The sequence below is a fragment of the Poromitra crassiceps genome (genome assembly GCF_964638095.1).
Source record: "Poromitra crassiceps genome assembly, chromosome: 5".
Classification (NCBI taxonomy): domain Eukaryota; kingdom Metazoa; phylum Chordata; class Actinopteri; order Beryciformes; family Melamphaidae; genus Poromitra; species Poromitra crassiceps.
The window spans coordinates 48,651,913-48,669,412 of record NC_139642.1 but is presented as its reverse complement, the minus strand read 5'-3'; the positions used below and the strand labels follow the sequence as shown (position 1 = coordinate 48,669,412).

Here is a 17,500-nt window from a genome sequence, read left to right as displayed (position 1 = left end):
ACGATCTGTGTCTGTCATGTCAATTATCCGTGGCAGTTGCCGCATGAGTGGAAGCAGAGATGGATGCTCTGTTCGTGCCGTGGCATCAGTCGCAGTAGCAGGAGAGAGGCATGCAATGTGGGTCAACAGGGCATCATCAAAGTCGAAGCGTTTCTTGATTTCTGCGCAGGCAACCTGCAGGAATTTTTGACAGCGCACATGGAAATCTGTCAGGGTGGCTGGTGCAATCCTTGACTGCTGGACCTGCTGCATCACCTTTATACCCAGGTACATTGTGTTGAGTGGTAAGAGCTGTGAGTCGTCACTGATATTGATCTGATCAATTGGGGTGCGCAGAACATAGTCCCTCTTCATGAATGAAAGCAGGAGGTCTTTGTAGGTCTCGCACATCTTGCTCCTCAGTGACGTAATGACCACCTTTTCGCTCTGGAAATATTGGTTGAGGTATGTAAACTTTGGCAGAGCCCACTCCAGAAAGTGGTAATACATCCGGAGACAATTATCGTTAAGTGCATGAAAAATATTCTCTGCAGCGTTCAATCTGGCATCGAGCCACTGGTCAGTGAAAAACAGCCGGAGGGCATCCCATTGGGCGGAGACACGTTTCACAACTTCATTTAATGACAGCCATCTAGTCTGGGCGGGCTTCAGTATTTTGTGTGGTTCCACATGACAAAACTCTTGAAATTCACGGAGCTGTGCGACACGTTTAGCACTGTTTTTAAAATATCCATATATGTCTCTGGCTAAATCCTCACACTTACGAGGAAGCTGTTTGCACGCCTCACTGGCACACAGGTGTAAAGAGTGGCAAATACAGCGCTGCACTGTGATCCCTGGCAAGTCATTTCTGAGACGACTGGAGACAGAATTGTGCCGTCCCATCATGGTGTTGCAGCCATCCGACCCGAACCCCACTATGTTTTCCAGAGACACGCCTGCCTCGGTGAATGACTTTATCATTTCATCATAGAGCCTTTCTGCGGTCGCTCCCTCTCTGACAAAATGCCTGTGTTGATCTGAAAAGATCTGCACCAGGCTCCAAAATCGGGTCTGAACCCTGTTTGTGCTCTCATCAAAAAAACGTACAACAATACAGAGGGTTTTTACGTTCCCAATGTCTGTTGATTCGTCAATCAATATGCTGAATTTCTTCTTTTTCAGGATTTCTGAGAGGTTCTCAAAGTAACAGTCGCCAATAACATGCTTGGCTATGGCACTTGCCTTTGTGCGGCCAAGATTGATGTTCTGTGCTGTTTTTGAATCTTTAAAGATGTCCTTGATAACATCCACCAGATGGTCTGTGGCTCTCATTGCGATGTTGTGCTCTGCTAAGAACCCGGCTATCTTCACCTCTGCTGTTTTCACTGCAGTCTCTAGCTGCTCCTTTTCAGACGTCTTCTGCATGCATTGTGCTATTGATCTTTGTGTTGGCGCAAGACATTTCTTTTTCTCCTGATGTTTCTTTGATTTTGCATGATTTTTCAAAACTGTGATCTCAGCCTGCATTTGTATGTTGCAACAACGGCAAAAGGCTTTAGAGTCACAGCCTGCAACAGCTTTCAGCCAGCCAGTGAACAAAGCATCGCTTTCCCATTCAGTCCTGTACATCTGCTTTCTGTGCTTACTTTTTGGCTGTGCAGGCAGCTGCCCCCTCTCGTCATTTTCCTCCTCATCAGCAGCAGCAGCTGCAGCGCTCATTTTCTTTGTTTATTTACTTTACAAGACTCGCCCGGTATGATGGTATCTTCTTTCCGCATTCGGCTCTGTGACCGCGCCTACTGTGACTGTCTTTGGGTTTCAGGTTTCGCGCGCTGCCCCGGCCGGCGGGTTCTATTTCATTTCCTTGTCCTTCCCCAATCCCCCTCCCAACCAATCATGACTCACGTTCACATCACATGCCTCACGTTTAAGCATGTATTGGCTGCAAAGATGTTGTGGGAAGAGATGTGTAGCCATAGGATTCGACTGAGTGTCACTAAATGATGAAATTATCGTACATTTGGGGGATTTTGGGATTATTGATCGTACATCGTACAGAGGTCCAAATTATCGTACAAATACGATAATTATCGTACGTCTGGCAACGCTGACACACACACACACACACACACACACACACACGTCTTCTCTCTCCCACACAAACACACACACACGTCTTCTCTCTCACTCTCTCACTCACACAAACACACACGTGCACACGTCTTCTCTCTCACTCTCACACATACAAACACACACACACACACACACACACACAGACACACACACACACACACACACACATGCATGCACCCACACGATCAATCAACTCGTAGTACTCGCGCTGTCTTTCATTTTTCCAGAGTTGCTACAGTGTAGCCTAGCGTAGCGTTCCACGCCTCACCAGCCACTGTAGCATTAGTGGAATCGCACAGGACTGAATAAGCAGTGGGATTGTTCAAGCTGAATAACAACATAGTGAATCTAACTTCTTGGAAACACAAGTTCAGACCAGGAGGCCAGAATGGCAGAATTGGATTGGGAGAAGGTTGTCATGTTGACAAGAAACATGAAAAGAGAGAGGAATGGAATACAGAATATAGAGGAGAGAAATATAAGGGGGGGAGAGCAGTAAACAGACATCATTGGTCTTAGTATAGGCAGAGACCTTTAATATTAGAGACACCCCACTCCAGGTTCCGCCAATTGTAAGAAATGGAACTGTTCCGGTCTCCTAAATGGGCGTGGTTCTCGGCTTGTGATTGGCTGTCTGTCAATGGTATGAAACTTCATTGGCTGACCAGTCTCCTAAGGAGGCGTGGCAGTGGCACAGATACAGGAAGTGACTGGAAGTTGGGGTGTCTCTATCTATATCAAAGACGATGGGATTTCAAGCAAGAGGGCCCAACTTCAACTCACTTCCTGTCATTTTGTCACGTGGGTTTTGCCCATGGTTTTCCACGGACGCGGCCACTTAGGAGAACTATTGGAGTCACGTGACAATTTAGGAGACTTGCTGCTACCATTTGTTAGAATTGGCGGAGCCTGCGGTGACCCATCTATAGTAATATAATATCTCTGTCTATATTAATGTCTATATTCTCTTTTTTTCTTTTGACAGATTCTCTTCATGGTGAGACAGCAGGCCTGGGTCTATAGTTAATGCTTGATTGTGTTACCTCCATAGCTAGATGTATCTTTGTATCAACATAGCCTGTATAAATGACCTGGCTGTGCCACATACTGTACTGTGCTCAGCAGTGTGTTGTACAACTGAATGAAGGGAGAGAATAGGTGAATGCTATTTAGTTGGAAGAGCTCAAACCTTAATCTAATCTAATCTGTCTATCTCTCCATCTCCATACCCTTCCACTATATTGATGTATCCAGTGTAGCCTGTGCAGACCACTGTCATGAATGGAGACATATGCAGGCACACTAACCTAAATTTGTGGTTGTCCCACCGTCACTTAGTTGCTGATTGGATGTAACCGATCAAAAGTGGGAGTTGCTATATGTAAACAGATCCGCCTGGAAAGACCCGCTGTGATACTCAACCTCCACTGCAACGAAGCAGCACATCCTGTGGGCAGGCAGACACGCCATGTCTGACTTATCTAATAAATGTTCTACGATCATTTCCTGAAGTGGTTTGAGATGTTTTTGACATTGTGGAGAGATTAGCCCGACATGTCCGACGCCTGGAATGCTACGCAAGCTACTCCTCCCATGGGGTTTGACGTCTACTTACACATTGGCTAATTACAAAACACGTAACGCGCAAAAATGACTGCTTAAAGAGTGACTTTGACTTAGCGGGACGATGTGTGTGGAGGTCCCGTCTCTCTTCTCCCACAAGTCTCTGTTGGCCACTCTAATGCTATGCAAAGAACAACAAAAATAATCAAAAGACAAAATGCCTTTCCTGGCAGAAGGCTTTGCACCTGTATGTGCACATACACCATGAAAACAGCTGTGTGAAGTAATGCAACGAGCAAAGGCTTATCAGATCAGAATCAGAATCAGAATCATTTTTTTTTTTTTACACTTTGATGTTTATTAAGTTTCAGTTTTTGTATACAACAGGTTTACATTGCATGTTGATCAATAGTTTTCTGTCAATAAAAAAAAAGGATAGAAAAACAAACATAAACGGAAGTCAGAACAAGTATAAATTAAAACATTACTGGTGTGTATTTTCTGTTGTTTCATAAGTCAACCATTTTTCCCACTTTCTATCAAAAACATCCTCTCTCACTCTGATCTTATATGTTAATTTCTCCATAATACATATCTCTTTTACAATTTCCAACCACTGGTCCACTGTCGGGGGTTCAGTTTTGTACCACCTTCTGGTTATTGCTTTCTTGGCAGTTATCAGTAATATCTTGGCTAGATACCTATCTTCAACATCAACACAGTCATTTATATCTCCGAGATACATCTTCTTGAATTCTTTAGGTAGTTCATATCCCAAAATGTTCTTGATGGTAACTGACACATTTTCCCAAAAAGAGTATAGTCTTTGGCACTCCCAAAATATATGTAGGTGTCCCACCTCTCCCTCCCCACATAGCCTCCAACACGGTTGCTGTGAGTTGGTCTGCCTACTCTTTATTTTTGGTGTAATGAAGTAGCGTGTCAGGTTTTTCCACCCAAATTCCCTCCATGATCTTGAATTTGTTGTTGTGTGTTGTGTTTCACACATGCTAAGCCATTCCTCTGTTGTAATTTCACTGTTCATTTCCCTCTCCCACTTAGCTTTAATATACATAGTAGAGGAGGCTTTACAGTCTCTTAGATTCTGGTATAATATAGAAATTGCCTTGAATCTCGCCCCACTGTACGTCTGCTTGATTACACCAATCACTCCATTCAGGGTATCTGGGTCTTGTATCTCCTTTATGAAATAGTCCCTCAGCTGTAGGTATCTAAAGAAATCTTCATTTTCTAAACCATACCCCTCCTTTAGATCTTGAAAACTCATATTTCCATTTTTGATAATTGTACACATTGCCGTAATCCCCTTTCTCTCCCAATTTCTAAAGGTTAAATCACTCAGACTTGGTTTAAATCTATCATCGTAAGCAAACCAACTCAGCAGCCTCACTTCTTTTTCCAATTTGTACTTTTTGATGAAATCAACCCAAATATTCAGTGTGTGGGAACTTATCGTGTCAATTGAGTTCTGTATTGTTTTTATTAATTTGGTATTACCAAGTAAAGACTGAATTGGAATACCTCCTATCTTCCTCTCAATATCTTTCCACTTTGCATTTTAAGTATTATCACACCATTTGACCACTGGTCCAAGTTGTGCAGCACAATAGTATTCTCTCAGATTTGGAAGTGCCATACCACCCTTATCCTTGGCCAATTGTATTGTACTGTATTTTATACGGGGTTTTTTCCCATCCCATATGAACCTCGAAATCATCTTATCCCAGATTTTAAACTTCTCCTCAGGAATCTTGATTGGGAGAGATTGGAAAAGGTACAACAACCTAGGGAGAATGTTCATTCTGATTACTTCAATTCTTGAGCTGAAATCCAATGGTAGCACTGACCATCTCTCAATGTCCCTATTAATTTGTAAATGTATCTGGTCATAATTTGTTTGATATAGATGAGTTAGTTGTTTTGTCAAAGTTACTCCGAGATATTTGATAGTTTTTGAGTCCCATTTCAGTTGAAAATTTCTCTTAATTTCTTGGGATGGACTGTAATTAAAAGTTAAAATCTGTGTTTTAGTCACATTTACCTTGTATCCTGAGTGACCACCATATATATTTATAAGGTGCATCAACTGAGTGAAGCTTGTATTGGGGTTCTCCAGATATATCATAATATCATCTGCGAATAGACTGATTATATGTTCCTGTCCCTTGATATCAATTCCTTTTAAATCCTCATTTTGCCGTATGGCCTGGGCCAGGGGTTCAATGTATAAAGCAAAGAGAAGGGGGGAGAGGCAACATCCTTGACGAGTGCCCCTCTGTAGGCGTATCCTATCGGTCAAGCTACCATTGATTTTTATTCTAGCAGAAGGATCCTGATAGATAGTTTTAATGCATTTAATCGCATCCTCATTGAGTCCGAATCGTTCTAGTACCAAATAAAGAAAGTTCCAATTCACACTATCAAAAGCCTTTTCGGCATCCAGACTTATCAACATGGCACATGTTTTTTTGTTTTGTATTGAGTTCATTATTTGTAAAGTCCTCCTAATACTGTCTTGTGTTTGTCGTCCTACAATAAAACCGGTTTGGTCCTCATCAACTAGATGGGTCATAAATGTCTCATATCTCTTTGCTATTATAGATGTGTATATCTTGTAATCTACATTAAGAACAGATATAGGTCTAAAGTTACTACTGTATTCTATATCTTTTCCTTCTTTGGGAATCACGGAGATAATTGCCTCTTTCCAAGAGGGTGGTAGTTGACCTTCCTTGAGAGTGAAATTCAAAGATAATGTAAGAAGAGGAATGAGCTCCTCTTTAAAAGTTCGGTACCACTCTGATGGAAACCCGTCACTCCCAGGTGATTTATTAGCCTTAAGTCTGGATATGGCCTGAGACACCTCTTCCTGCGTTATAGGAGTTGTAAGGTTCTCGTTTTGCAATTCTCCTATAGTTGGCAAATCAAGAGAACTAAGGAACTGTCTTTTCACATCTTCACCAGATGAGGGGGGCTGAGCGTATAAATTTGTGTAGTATTCCTTGAATGTGTTTTCTATTTCTTTGGCATCATATAACAGTTGTTCTGTATGCAGGTCCCTAATCTTATGAATCGTATTTGCAGTCTGTTGTTTTCTAAGTCGTCTTGCCAATAGCCTAGTAGCTTTGGGGCCAACTTCGTAGTATGTCTGTCTCACAAATCTGTGTTTTTTCTCTACTTCTTCTTCTAATATCTTGCCTATTTCCCCCTTAGTAGTTTTTATTTCCTGTAAACATTGAATGCTATGTTTAGTTTGGTTTTTAATTTCCAGATTTTTCAATTTTTCAACTAAGTTAAGATATGCAGTATGTCTAAGTTTCTTTAGCACTGACGTGGTAGCTATCAATTTTCCCCGGATGACTGCTTTCAGAGCATCCCATAAAATAATCGGTTTAATTTCCTCTGTATTGTTTTCTTCTATATATCTCTTTATTTCAAGTTTGGTTTGTTCAACTGTTGCTTTGCTATTCAATATGCCTACATTTAGTCTCCAGGTCGTACTTTTCCTTCTATTATCCAGATGTATATTTACATGGATTGCATTATGGTCTGAGATATCTGCTACTCCAATTTTGCAGTCGTTCACCTTATACAGGTCCCAGTTATTCATAAATACATAGTCAATTCTAGAATGGGTATTATGTATGATTGAGTAGTGTGTGTATTCTTTTTCCAATGGGTGGAGTTCTCTCCACACATCTACCATCCCCTGTTCCTTCAGGAAAGCCTTTATGATTTTGGTTAAGTGAGTCTTGTTTCTTTTTGTGCTCGTTGTGTCTATTCTATGGTCCAGTGTCACATTAAAATCCCCTGCACACATTACCATACCTTCTGATTCTGATGTTATAGTTGAAAACAGTGATTTAAAAAAATGTTTGTCGCTCTCTGGGGGGGCATACACATTAATTAGAGTGACCATCTTGTTTTCCATCATTCCTTTAACTATAACGAATCGCCCTTCTTTGTCCGTAGTTTCTTTCAAGCATTCAAAGTTAATTGAGTTTTTTATAAGTATTGCCACTCCCCTTTTACGAGTTTTACTTTTACATGTGCTAAAGAATGTGTTTTTAAAACCGAATTTCTTTAGCTTCTCATGTTCTTCTTGGCATAAATGCGTTTCCTGAAGGAAGATAACTTGGGCTTTAATTTTTCTCATTTTCAGAATTACTTTACTCCTTTTGATCGGGTTATTCAGCCCATTCACATTCATTGATACCAGTGAGATATCACTCATTCTATTTTCCTTATGAGGATGTATATGCTTGAAACAATAATATAAGCAAGACAACCAGTAACAGCCCTAATAGTAACTGCGGGCAACAAACTGAAAAAAAACATAACTAGACTTCCTAAACTATAGGCGCATGCCTCCCACGTTGTGCCCGTGGGTGGAGGGGAATTCCCCATACTATATGAGGGCCCCTCTCTAGGTAGGTCAGGTTTGGTCAGGTGACTACTCATTAACCTCCTAGTAGAAAATAAAACAAAACATGGCTTAGCCGATCAATAAAACAAAACAAAGATGACCTTGTAATCACTTTGAGGGGTGTATTCACTCATAGTCCCGGCTCATCCTCTTCAATGTCTTTAATTATAGTTCTTATATGTATTCATACCGTTATTTCCTTTGAAATGTTTGCAGCCTCTCCTTAGCTCGTGCGCCAGTTCCCTCTGCGTGTCTGACTCGTTGCCATGGAAACCCCTGTTGTATTCGGTCTTCCATCTCCGTCGATGCTGCCTCTCTCTCTGGCACGCGTCTCTCCGGAGCACCTCTGTCTGGCCTCTCCACGTTGATCCCTCTCCTGTTCAGCTCCGTTGCAGCCTCTTGTGCAGTCTCGTACATCCGGGGACCGTTCCCCCAGTGGATTCTGATTCTCGACAGGGGTGTCTGGAAACGGATTCCTTTCTCCTTCAGGGCTTTTTTAATGCCGATGTATTCCTTTCTTTTCTGGATTATTTCTGTGGCATAATCATGGTCAAAGAATAGCGCACGTCCCTGATACATGATTTTCTTCTTCCAGGCTTCTTTCAAAATCATTTCTTTCGTGGTGAATTGGAGAAAGTTCACTATGATTGATCTTGGAGGTTTGTCCGCGGGCGGCTTCGGGTTTAGGGCCCGGTGTGCTCGTTGTATTTGCAGGTTCATCTCTGGCGGCAGAGAGAGCTCGGTTTTAAGAAACTGTTGAATGAATTGTATGGCGGAGCCGCCGTCCTCTTCTCCCTCTTTCAAGCCGAAAATACGGATGTTATTCCGTCTGTTCCGCCCCTCTTGGTCCGTAAGCCTGTCTTGCAGCACTCGCTGTTGTTTCAGTGCCTGTAAAAGGGCGTCCTTCACCTCCATGTTCCAGGTTTCTATTTCGCCAATTCTCTGCTCGGCTCCATCGATTTTCGTGTTGTGTGTTGCGACTTCTTTTGCTGTTTCCGCGAGTCTTTGATTCACCTCTCTTCTGAAGCCCTCGAGTTCCTTCATCTCCTTCTTAATTTCCTCTTTAAACGTGTTGAATTCTGCTTTCAACTCAGTCTTAAAGCCTCGCAGTTCCTTAACGATATCGTTAAGACCCGAGCGTACAACGCTGGCCGCGTCCGCCTCCATGTGGTCTTCCTCTGGCGTCGCCATATCGTCTCCTTTTCCCTCGGACAAATTAACTACTTTTTCCTTGAGTTTGATCAATCTTTTACTTTTTCTACTCCCCCCCTTTCGCATTCCTGCTTCATAGACGCGTATTTCTTTTGGAATGGTTGAATTCGAGGGTTTTCATCGAGTGGTGATCGGGAGCTAGTTTCTTATGCTGCCATCTAGCACGCTGTCCGACCGGAAGTCCCAATCAGAATCATTTTTATTGCCACAATATCCAAGATTAAATATGAGGAATTTGTCTTAGTGTCAGTATGCAGCATAGCGGTCATGTCAATATTCAGAGATAAAGAAATATGGGGAAAAAGCTAAAAGATATTTACAAAACATGTCCAGTAACGATGCAGCCTTTAAGATCGCTTATTGACACATCCAATTTCCCCACCAACATTTTCATTTTGTCCATATTTGTTGTTGCTATGGGAAACGGCCAACGTCTCTGTGATCACAATTGGTCGGCTGGAAAAAGCGCTTCACGCCACCTGGCGCTTTTCTGAGAAGTTAAACAATTCTCAACTTTTGAAAGCGCTCAGCCCTGACAAACAGGGTGGCTGCCTCTTGTGCGGCTTACGGCCGATTCCCAATGCTTTGATGAGAAAGGGGGGCTGGCGGTTGGGAAAAAACACTATATGTAAACGCAGCCAACCAGGGCTGAGGAGTCAATCCACATGCAAAGCAACTAGAATAATAAGCATAGTGTAGCTGTGTTAGATAATTGGTGTGCCACCTTGAGTCCTGGGAGAAGTCAGGGAGCGAGGCCGTGAAGTCAGAGGAGAGAGCAGAGGAGAATGATCCTGCTGCTAATAAAGGAGTGCATTCTCTGGTAAATGAGGCTGGATATGCACAATGCTGCAGGCTGTTCCTTTTCACCCAATGTGTCAAACACCCACACGCACACGCACACGCATACACACACACACACACACACACACACACACACACATGTGCAAAACACACACACACACACACACACACACACACACGCAGGCACGCACACACACACACACACACACACACACACACACACACACACACGCGCACACGCACAGACACACATGTGCAAAGCACACACACACACACGCAGGCACGCACACACACACATGTGCAAAACACACACACACACACACATGTGCAAAACACACACACACACACACACACACGCAGGCACACACACACACGCACACGCGCACACACACACATGTGCAAAACACACACACACATGTGCAAAACACACACACGCGCAGGCACGCACGCGCGCGCACACATACACACACACACACACACACACACACACACACACACCGCAGCTACGCTCACAAGGGATATGTGCAAAACTTTGTCATTCTAAATGAATACATACAGTTTCCCTACCTTCCTTCCTGTGTGTGTGTGTGTGTGTGTGTGTGTGTGTGTGTGTGTGTGTGTGTGTGTGTGTGTGTGTGTGTGTGTGTGTGAATGCATCTGCACTCATGCGTGTGCTGCTGAGAGCACTGATGACTCTCCTATTAATAAAACATTGTGACACAGCGCTGGTTAAAAGAAGGCACAGCTTGTTTCACAGGAACAAGAGGCAGTTTTTAGACTCAGGTGAAATGTATTCAACACTACAGCTTTAATAACAACACAGGATGGCAGCAGGATTAATGACCTAACAGAGTTGTTCTTTTGATATTGTGGAACATGGTAAGACTACACTATGCTGAGTGTGTCAAGCAGAAATACCAGTTTCACTCCAAAATGAGCTGCTATTTATAGACACCAGTCTTATCAAATGAGTGACAGAACAAAATTAAAATGTGCTACTGATTGTATTTCATGTTCTGGTCTGATGGTCCATGTTCATACTCTTCATTGTCCCCAGACCTTCTGTCTGTCTTGGCCAATCAATGCTTGATTTCTTCTATTCATGTTTGAATGTGAAGAGACCTAACAGTAACAGGGTGCGTTCACACACCATACTGCCGAAGCAACGCTCAAGCAACGCTGAAGCCACAAGTTTCATTTCGGCGTCCTTGCTAACAGGCGAGGCTGTTCACACCAGCCGCACGCGTGCCACGCTCATGCCACACTCATGCCACACTGAAGCGATCGTTCAGGATTCAGTTCTATTTTCTAAGCGTGAAGCATGAAGCTCAAGCTGCCGGGCATGAAGTCAATGGAAGTTGTGGGCGGGGTCAAGGCACGCCGAGCGAGGCGCTGAGGAAAAGAGAGTGCTCCTTGTGTGAGCGGTTTAGCGTGAGCTCAGCTTCAGCGTAGCTTTAGCTTCAGCTCTGCTTCTGATGTGAACAAACGCTAATGCTTAGATAGTGCTCATCAGCATTCATCAGTGATTTAATGTCTCCTGTCTCCATCAGCTGCCAGACGCACTCCAGTGATCTGTGTGGATCTGTCACCTGATGGATTAGGTTTAGGAACCTTCCTACATGGTTACTCTTCAGAGTTAAGTATGACACTTTGCAGCATGTGGCTAATCTGGCCTTGATTACCTCTGCAAAGCCCCAATCAATACATTCCAGAGCAAGGGTGATTCATAATGGTATCAATCTGCTGCTCTTTATGTCACCGCTGTCCCCAATCAGACATTAATGATCAATTAGGCCTCGTTGCTGGGCAAAGAGCGATCAATGAGATCATGTGGTGGTGGCTGTGGGGTCTGAGGAGATGCAGACAGACCTCCTTGGCCTGAGAAAGATAGCGAGAGATGAGAGAGAGAGAGAGAGAGAGAGGGAGGAAGACAGAGAGAGAGAGAGAGAGAGAGAGAGAGAGAGAGAGAGAGAGAGAGAGAGAGAGCGCTGGAAAGACCCAGCACCTTCTTCACAAGTCTGACGCCATCCTGAAACAGCTAAATATTTAATGGAAGTGTCATGAAATTAAAAGGCTCCGAGAGAGGAGGAGGCTGGAGGAGAGAAAAAAACAGAGGGGCAGAGCGAGAGAGAGATATAGAGATATAAGAGGACATAAGATAAGCCACTGAAATATAAAACGCAGCTCACCTCTCTTTTTAATTACAAATATTCTGATATTGGATAATTATCTTTGAATGAAGAGGCCCTCGACTTGCTCTAATACACAGAGATAGGGAGGGAGGGGAGACATAGAGATAAAGACAGAAGCTGAGAGAGAGAGAGAGAGAGAGAGAGAGAGAGAGAGAGAGAGAGAGAGAGAGAGAGAGTTTAGTTCAGGGTCTCCTGGACAAAGTGCCGTGCACTCCCCGCATGAATTCCAACAATTTCCCTGATTGAGGTTGGAAGCATCATGCCCCGAGGTGTTGCTGTAGCACAACAACTGTAAATTCATCCTCCATCTTATTTCCAACCCTCCTTTGAGTCTTACAAGCTGACCAGACGGACATTGTGAACTTGTCCCAGAGAGAAGAACAGAGGACTACCATCCAGAGAGTGGACTGTGGATCCATTCAGACCAGGGAGTTACTGGACATGGGCTACTCCCTGCTACCGCTGCCAGCTTGTCCTAGCAAAGCAGAATAGTGACCCCATGTGGACTTCGCTAGATATTACACATACAACATGACATCACTCTGAAGAAGGGTAGGAGCAGGTAATTTGTAAACAACAACAACAACAACACAGACAGGTATAGTGTGGAGTCCAATAAGAAGCAATGGCCTACATTATGTTCTTATGCAAGAGTCTGCATTCCAACAGGCTGTGTAGACAGCTTTATGTCTGCAAGAGCAAATGCTCCAGTGTTTGACTGATTAAGATTTTATTCACACAATTACACACACACACACACACGCACACACACACACACACACACACACACACACACACACACACACACGCACGCACGTGCACACATGTCTGACACATGTAGGCTGCAGCCTGTCACATGGACCTACTGTATCACACACCTCAGAGGGTGTGTGACATGACATGTCCCAGGTGTGATGGGGGTCCGTGTCAGACTTGACATGCCGCTGGCAGGTGATTAGCAGGAAGTCAGACCTCACTGCCCCTCCATCACACATGACACACAAGGCTCCGCCTGCCTTGCACATAATTATACAGGAGTCATATGAATGTCCTTCACGGGGCCGCGGAGAGGAGGGAGCAATCACAATGAAACCTAGAGCCGGAGCGCATAGAGAGGTCAACACAAGAGCGATACCGTTTCAGTCCACTTGGTTGTTTCCAGTCACAAGAGGAATGTATATTCTGTTGCGTCTAGATCTAGAGCCAGACTCTCCACATAATGCCGGTGGTGGAGCGGTGAGAGGTCACTAATGATGCTGTCAGTCAGTACTGTGGCGAGCGTGTGACAGCGGGCCGGGCCTGTCACTCTGCCCGGCGCACTTGAGACCCAGTTCAGGCCCGGCACTGCACACTTAGCCTTTGTTCACACCATAGGCAGAACATAGAGACACAACTGAAGCTTGAGGCAGGCTCATGCTGATCTCACGGCCACAACTCCCATTGAATTCATGCCTGGCAGCTTCAAGCTTCACGCGTCACGCCCGGAAAATAGGACTGAATCCTGAACGATCGCTTCAGCGCGGCTTCAGCGTGGCGTGGCGTGCGGCTGTGTGAACGGTCTCACCTGTTAACAAGCATGCGGAAATGAAACTGCACGGCTTCAGAGTAGCTTCGGCGTGGCTTTGGCATAATGGTGTGAACGGCCACTTAGCATACGTCTAATCTGGGTGAGAGATTGTATCAGAGGAATGACTAAACCTGTGGCCTAACAGACACAGACCCAACATCACTTCTGAGAAATATAGGAAGGGTACACAATCCATTTTAAGCTCATAAGTGAAGAAAAAAATATTGAATATGTGAATTGTCTCCATAAGGCTTTGATAATCCTCACCTAATTCAAGTGAATCCATAATCTCCTGACCTAGGCTTTTGCATTGTCCCGCGGTATTACAGTAACAGGATTGTAAAGCACTGGCTCCCTACACAGCCATCCTCCAGTGACACTGTGGATGGGAGGGGGTTGGCATTCATTTACATAACCTTATGCTGTATTTGCATAATTAGCATACATGATCACAGGGATATTCTGGCTACCGGTGGAAGAGGCTGTTGGGAAATCCCATGGCTGGGAAGAGCGACGCAGCATGCATTAAACCATGTAGCTACAGTAGCATTAGCATTAGAATGATTAAAGTATGCTTATGGGTCTTCAGCTGAAGCCATGTTAAGTACATTGCCAGGCATTTTCTAGGAGACAAGCTCTGAACGTTTTTACAGCATCTATCCTCTAGCTGCAGCACTCGTATATTTATTTTAGCACTGTGTGTTTGCTATCTTTCTGTATTGAATTATAAGATTAAACATTAAACATTAAATTACTATACAATTTTTAATTGTTGTAATATTGCTAATGTACGTGTATTAACTGATTCCCTACAATGTTTATTACATTGAAGGACAACATTGGAAATAAGTCTGATTTACTGTAATAGGCCCTAAATACTGTAGGCCAGGGCTTTTCAAAGTGGGATGCGGCTCAAAGCAGTTTCAGGGGAGGCTCAATGAATGGAAGTGAAAAAATATAACATTCGATCACAGAATAGCCTAAATGTGTGATTTGGTTAAAGAGATACTGTAGTTCAGAGATACAGTCGTTGTGGGGAATTTGACAGTTCTTCCCACTTTCCCAGTCAGAAACTAATAAATGCCTTCAGACAGATCTTTTTGTATGTATTTGGTGTAGTCTGATCTGAAGTATGTCAAACAGCAATATCAGGCTATCTTAGCTCAGTTTTTTGAGTGTCTATGGGATCAAATAGCATTATCATGATCCCATATGCATCCAGAAATTGAGTGAGGGGGGCTCCTTTTTAAGCTTTTCAAGCTTTGTCTGGGGGGGGGGCCCACAGTCTCAGACTTTGAAAACCCCTGCTGTAGGCTATTGCATTTTTATATTTATCAAAATAACCTAAACTAAACAGACTATAAATAAATAGTGTGTGGCGTTAAAGCTCTGACCTTTCCGATGGTAGAGTAATGGGCGAGTGTTGAGCTGCTGCATGTGGTCCACCACCTACAGTACAGTACAGTACAGTACAGTACAGTAGCAGAGAATGGTCCAGCATGAAGTTAATAGACAGTAAATACAACAGACTGTGAGCAAGGTGAGCCTGAGGCGGGTTCATACATACAGTAACAAGGTGCAATAACCATTCTACTGGCCTTCTATAGTGCAGTACTGTATGTGACCTTTTCTGCTTTCCTCCATTCACATCTGCAGTAATGGAAGCAGTAGGTTAGCCTGTGCAGTAAATGGAAAGGAGTGTGAGACTTAGGGGTTAGAAAGGTCGTCGGCGGGGCAACGATTTGTACTCTGAGTTGGATTAAATGGGGGGGGGGGGGGGGGGACGCAAGAGGGGTTAATTGGCTGTACTAGGCTGATGGTTCACATCAACTGTGTGTAATAATGAACTTGAGTCATATCAGCAAAACAACAGGCAGCCCACAGGGGTTAACTTGGAGATTTGTGGGTTTAAGTAGGAACCCCAAAGCTCCCCTAACCTCCTTTATCTCTCCTGCCAGGCCTCTAGCTGCTGCTGCTGCTGCTCTGCTGCTGCTGCATGACCTGGTAAGGCCAGGTGACGAGTGTGTGGGTGAGTGAACGAGAGAGCGGCAGAGACAGAAACAGAGAGAGAGAGAGAGAGAGAGAGGGGGGGGGGGGGTGAGATTCATCAGATAGGGAAGAAGCCAGGAGTACTAAAAGCAAACAAAAAAAGAGAATGAAAGACATTAAACATGAAAGGCAAAGATGAACGATGGCATTAAGGAGAAGAGAGAGAGAGAGAGAGAGAGAGAGAGAGAGGAGGAGAGCAATAAGCGAGTGGTGATGGAGAGGGAGGAGAGGGAGAGCCATGACAGCTGGCAGACAGAGAGGGCGGTGCTGCTCTGCTCGGCCCAGTCCCACTGCACCTTAGCAGGCCAGATGGACAGACCTGCCCCCTTGTGCCCTTCACCAGCCAGCCAGCACACGCACGTCGCACACGCACACACACACACACACACACACACACACACACACACACACACACACACACACACACACACACACACACACACACACACACACACGTCGCACACGCACACACACACACACACACACACACACACACACACACACACACACACACACACACACACACACACTCAGATATATCAACACACAAAAACATGTCACCACTATTCCAATTATGGTTAATATGATAATTTTGCAATGGTAAAATAAATGACAGACATTGCCACTAGCAACAGAGTTTTTGAATTATGAAGCCCAAATATACTGGGGGGTTGCTTGGCAAAACAAAACAAATGCTGCTGAATGCTTTCCCTGTCCAAACAGAATAACACTTCTATTGCTTTTCAGATGTGGGGGTTGTTTCTTCTTTTTTTGGTCACAATGTCAACAACTTTCTTCCCCATTCCAGATGGGATCAGTCCTCAGGTCGATAAAACTCATTGTGATACAGTATCCCCCTCTAGTGTGGAATCTCTGCTACTACATCATTTCATAGATCAGCACCAAGGCAATGGACAGCTACTGGACCCCAAGGACAAGCCAACTATGAGCCAAGAAGCGAGAAAGGAAAGCAGGCTTTATTTTATTCTGAAATGCACGATTACAAACATCACAAAGACAACAATTCAACAGAAAACATATTGTGTAGGTTTACATCTTCTGTATATGTGTTTTAATCCAGACCGAAATATCATGCTCAGCCAGTCCCCAAACACTATTGATTGATGCCTGGTTATGAAAAGACATCTATCATCTCGACAGACTGAAATTGAAGCTGCAGTGGTCTGCGTGTGTGTGTGTGTGTGTGTGTGTGTATGTGTGTGTGTGTGTGTGTGTGTGTGTGTGCGTTCTCTCTCTCGCTCTCTCTCTCTCTCTCTCTCTCTCTCTCTCTCTCGCTTGTGTATGTGTACTGCATGCGCGTATGTGGTCGGTGGGCTGTGTGTTGATGCAGTACAGTATTATGAAACAATAAAATGTAGACAGCTGATTCATATCTGGGCATAAAAGCCCAGAGTTTTGTTAGGTTCCTCTTTAATGAAACCTATAATTTCTGCCTCCCTCTGTGGTGTTGCTATGGAGCGGAGGGATCGATCAAAAAGAGAGATATCCACTGCGGCTCTATTTTCACAGGATTGCCATGGCGATGTGTGTGTG

The 17,500-nt window shown here is 44.1% G+C and overlaps 1 protein-coding gene across 1 annotated transcript in view; it reads right to left on the bottom strand.

Annotated features, from left to right (window-relative positions):
* schip1 (schwannomin interacting protein 1) overlaps positions 1-17,500 on the bottom strand; it is a 220,590-nt gene that overhangs the window by 199,688 nt on the left and 3,402 nt on the right. The gene's annotated exons all lie outside the window — the stretch shown is intronic.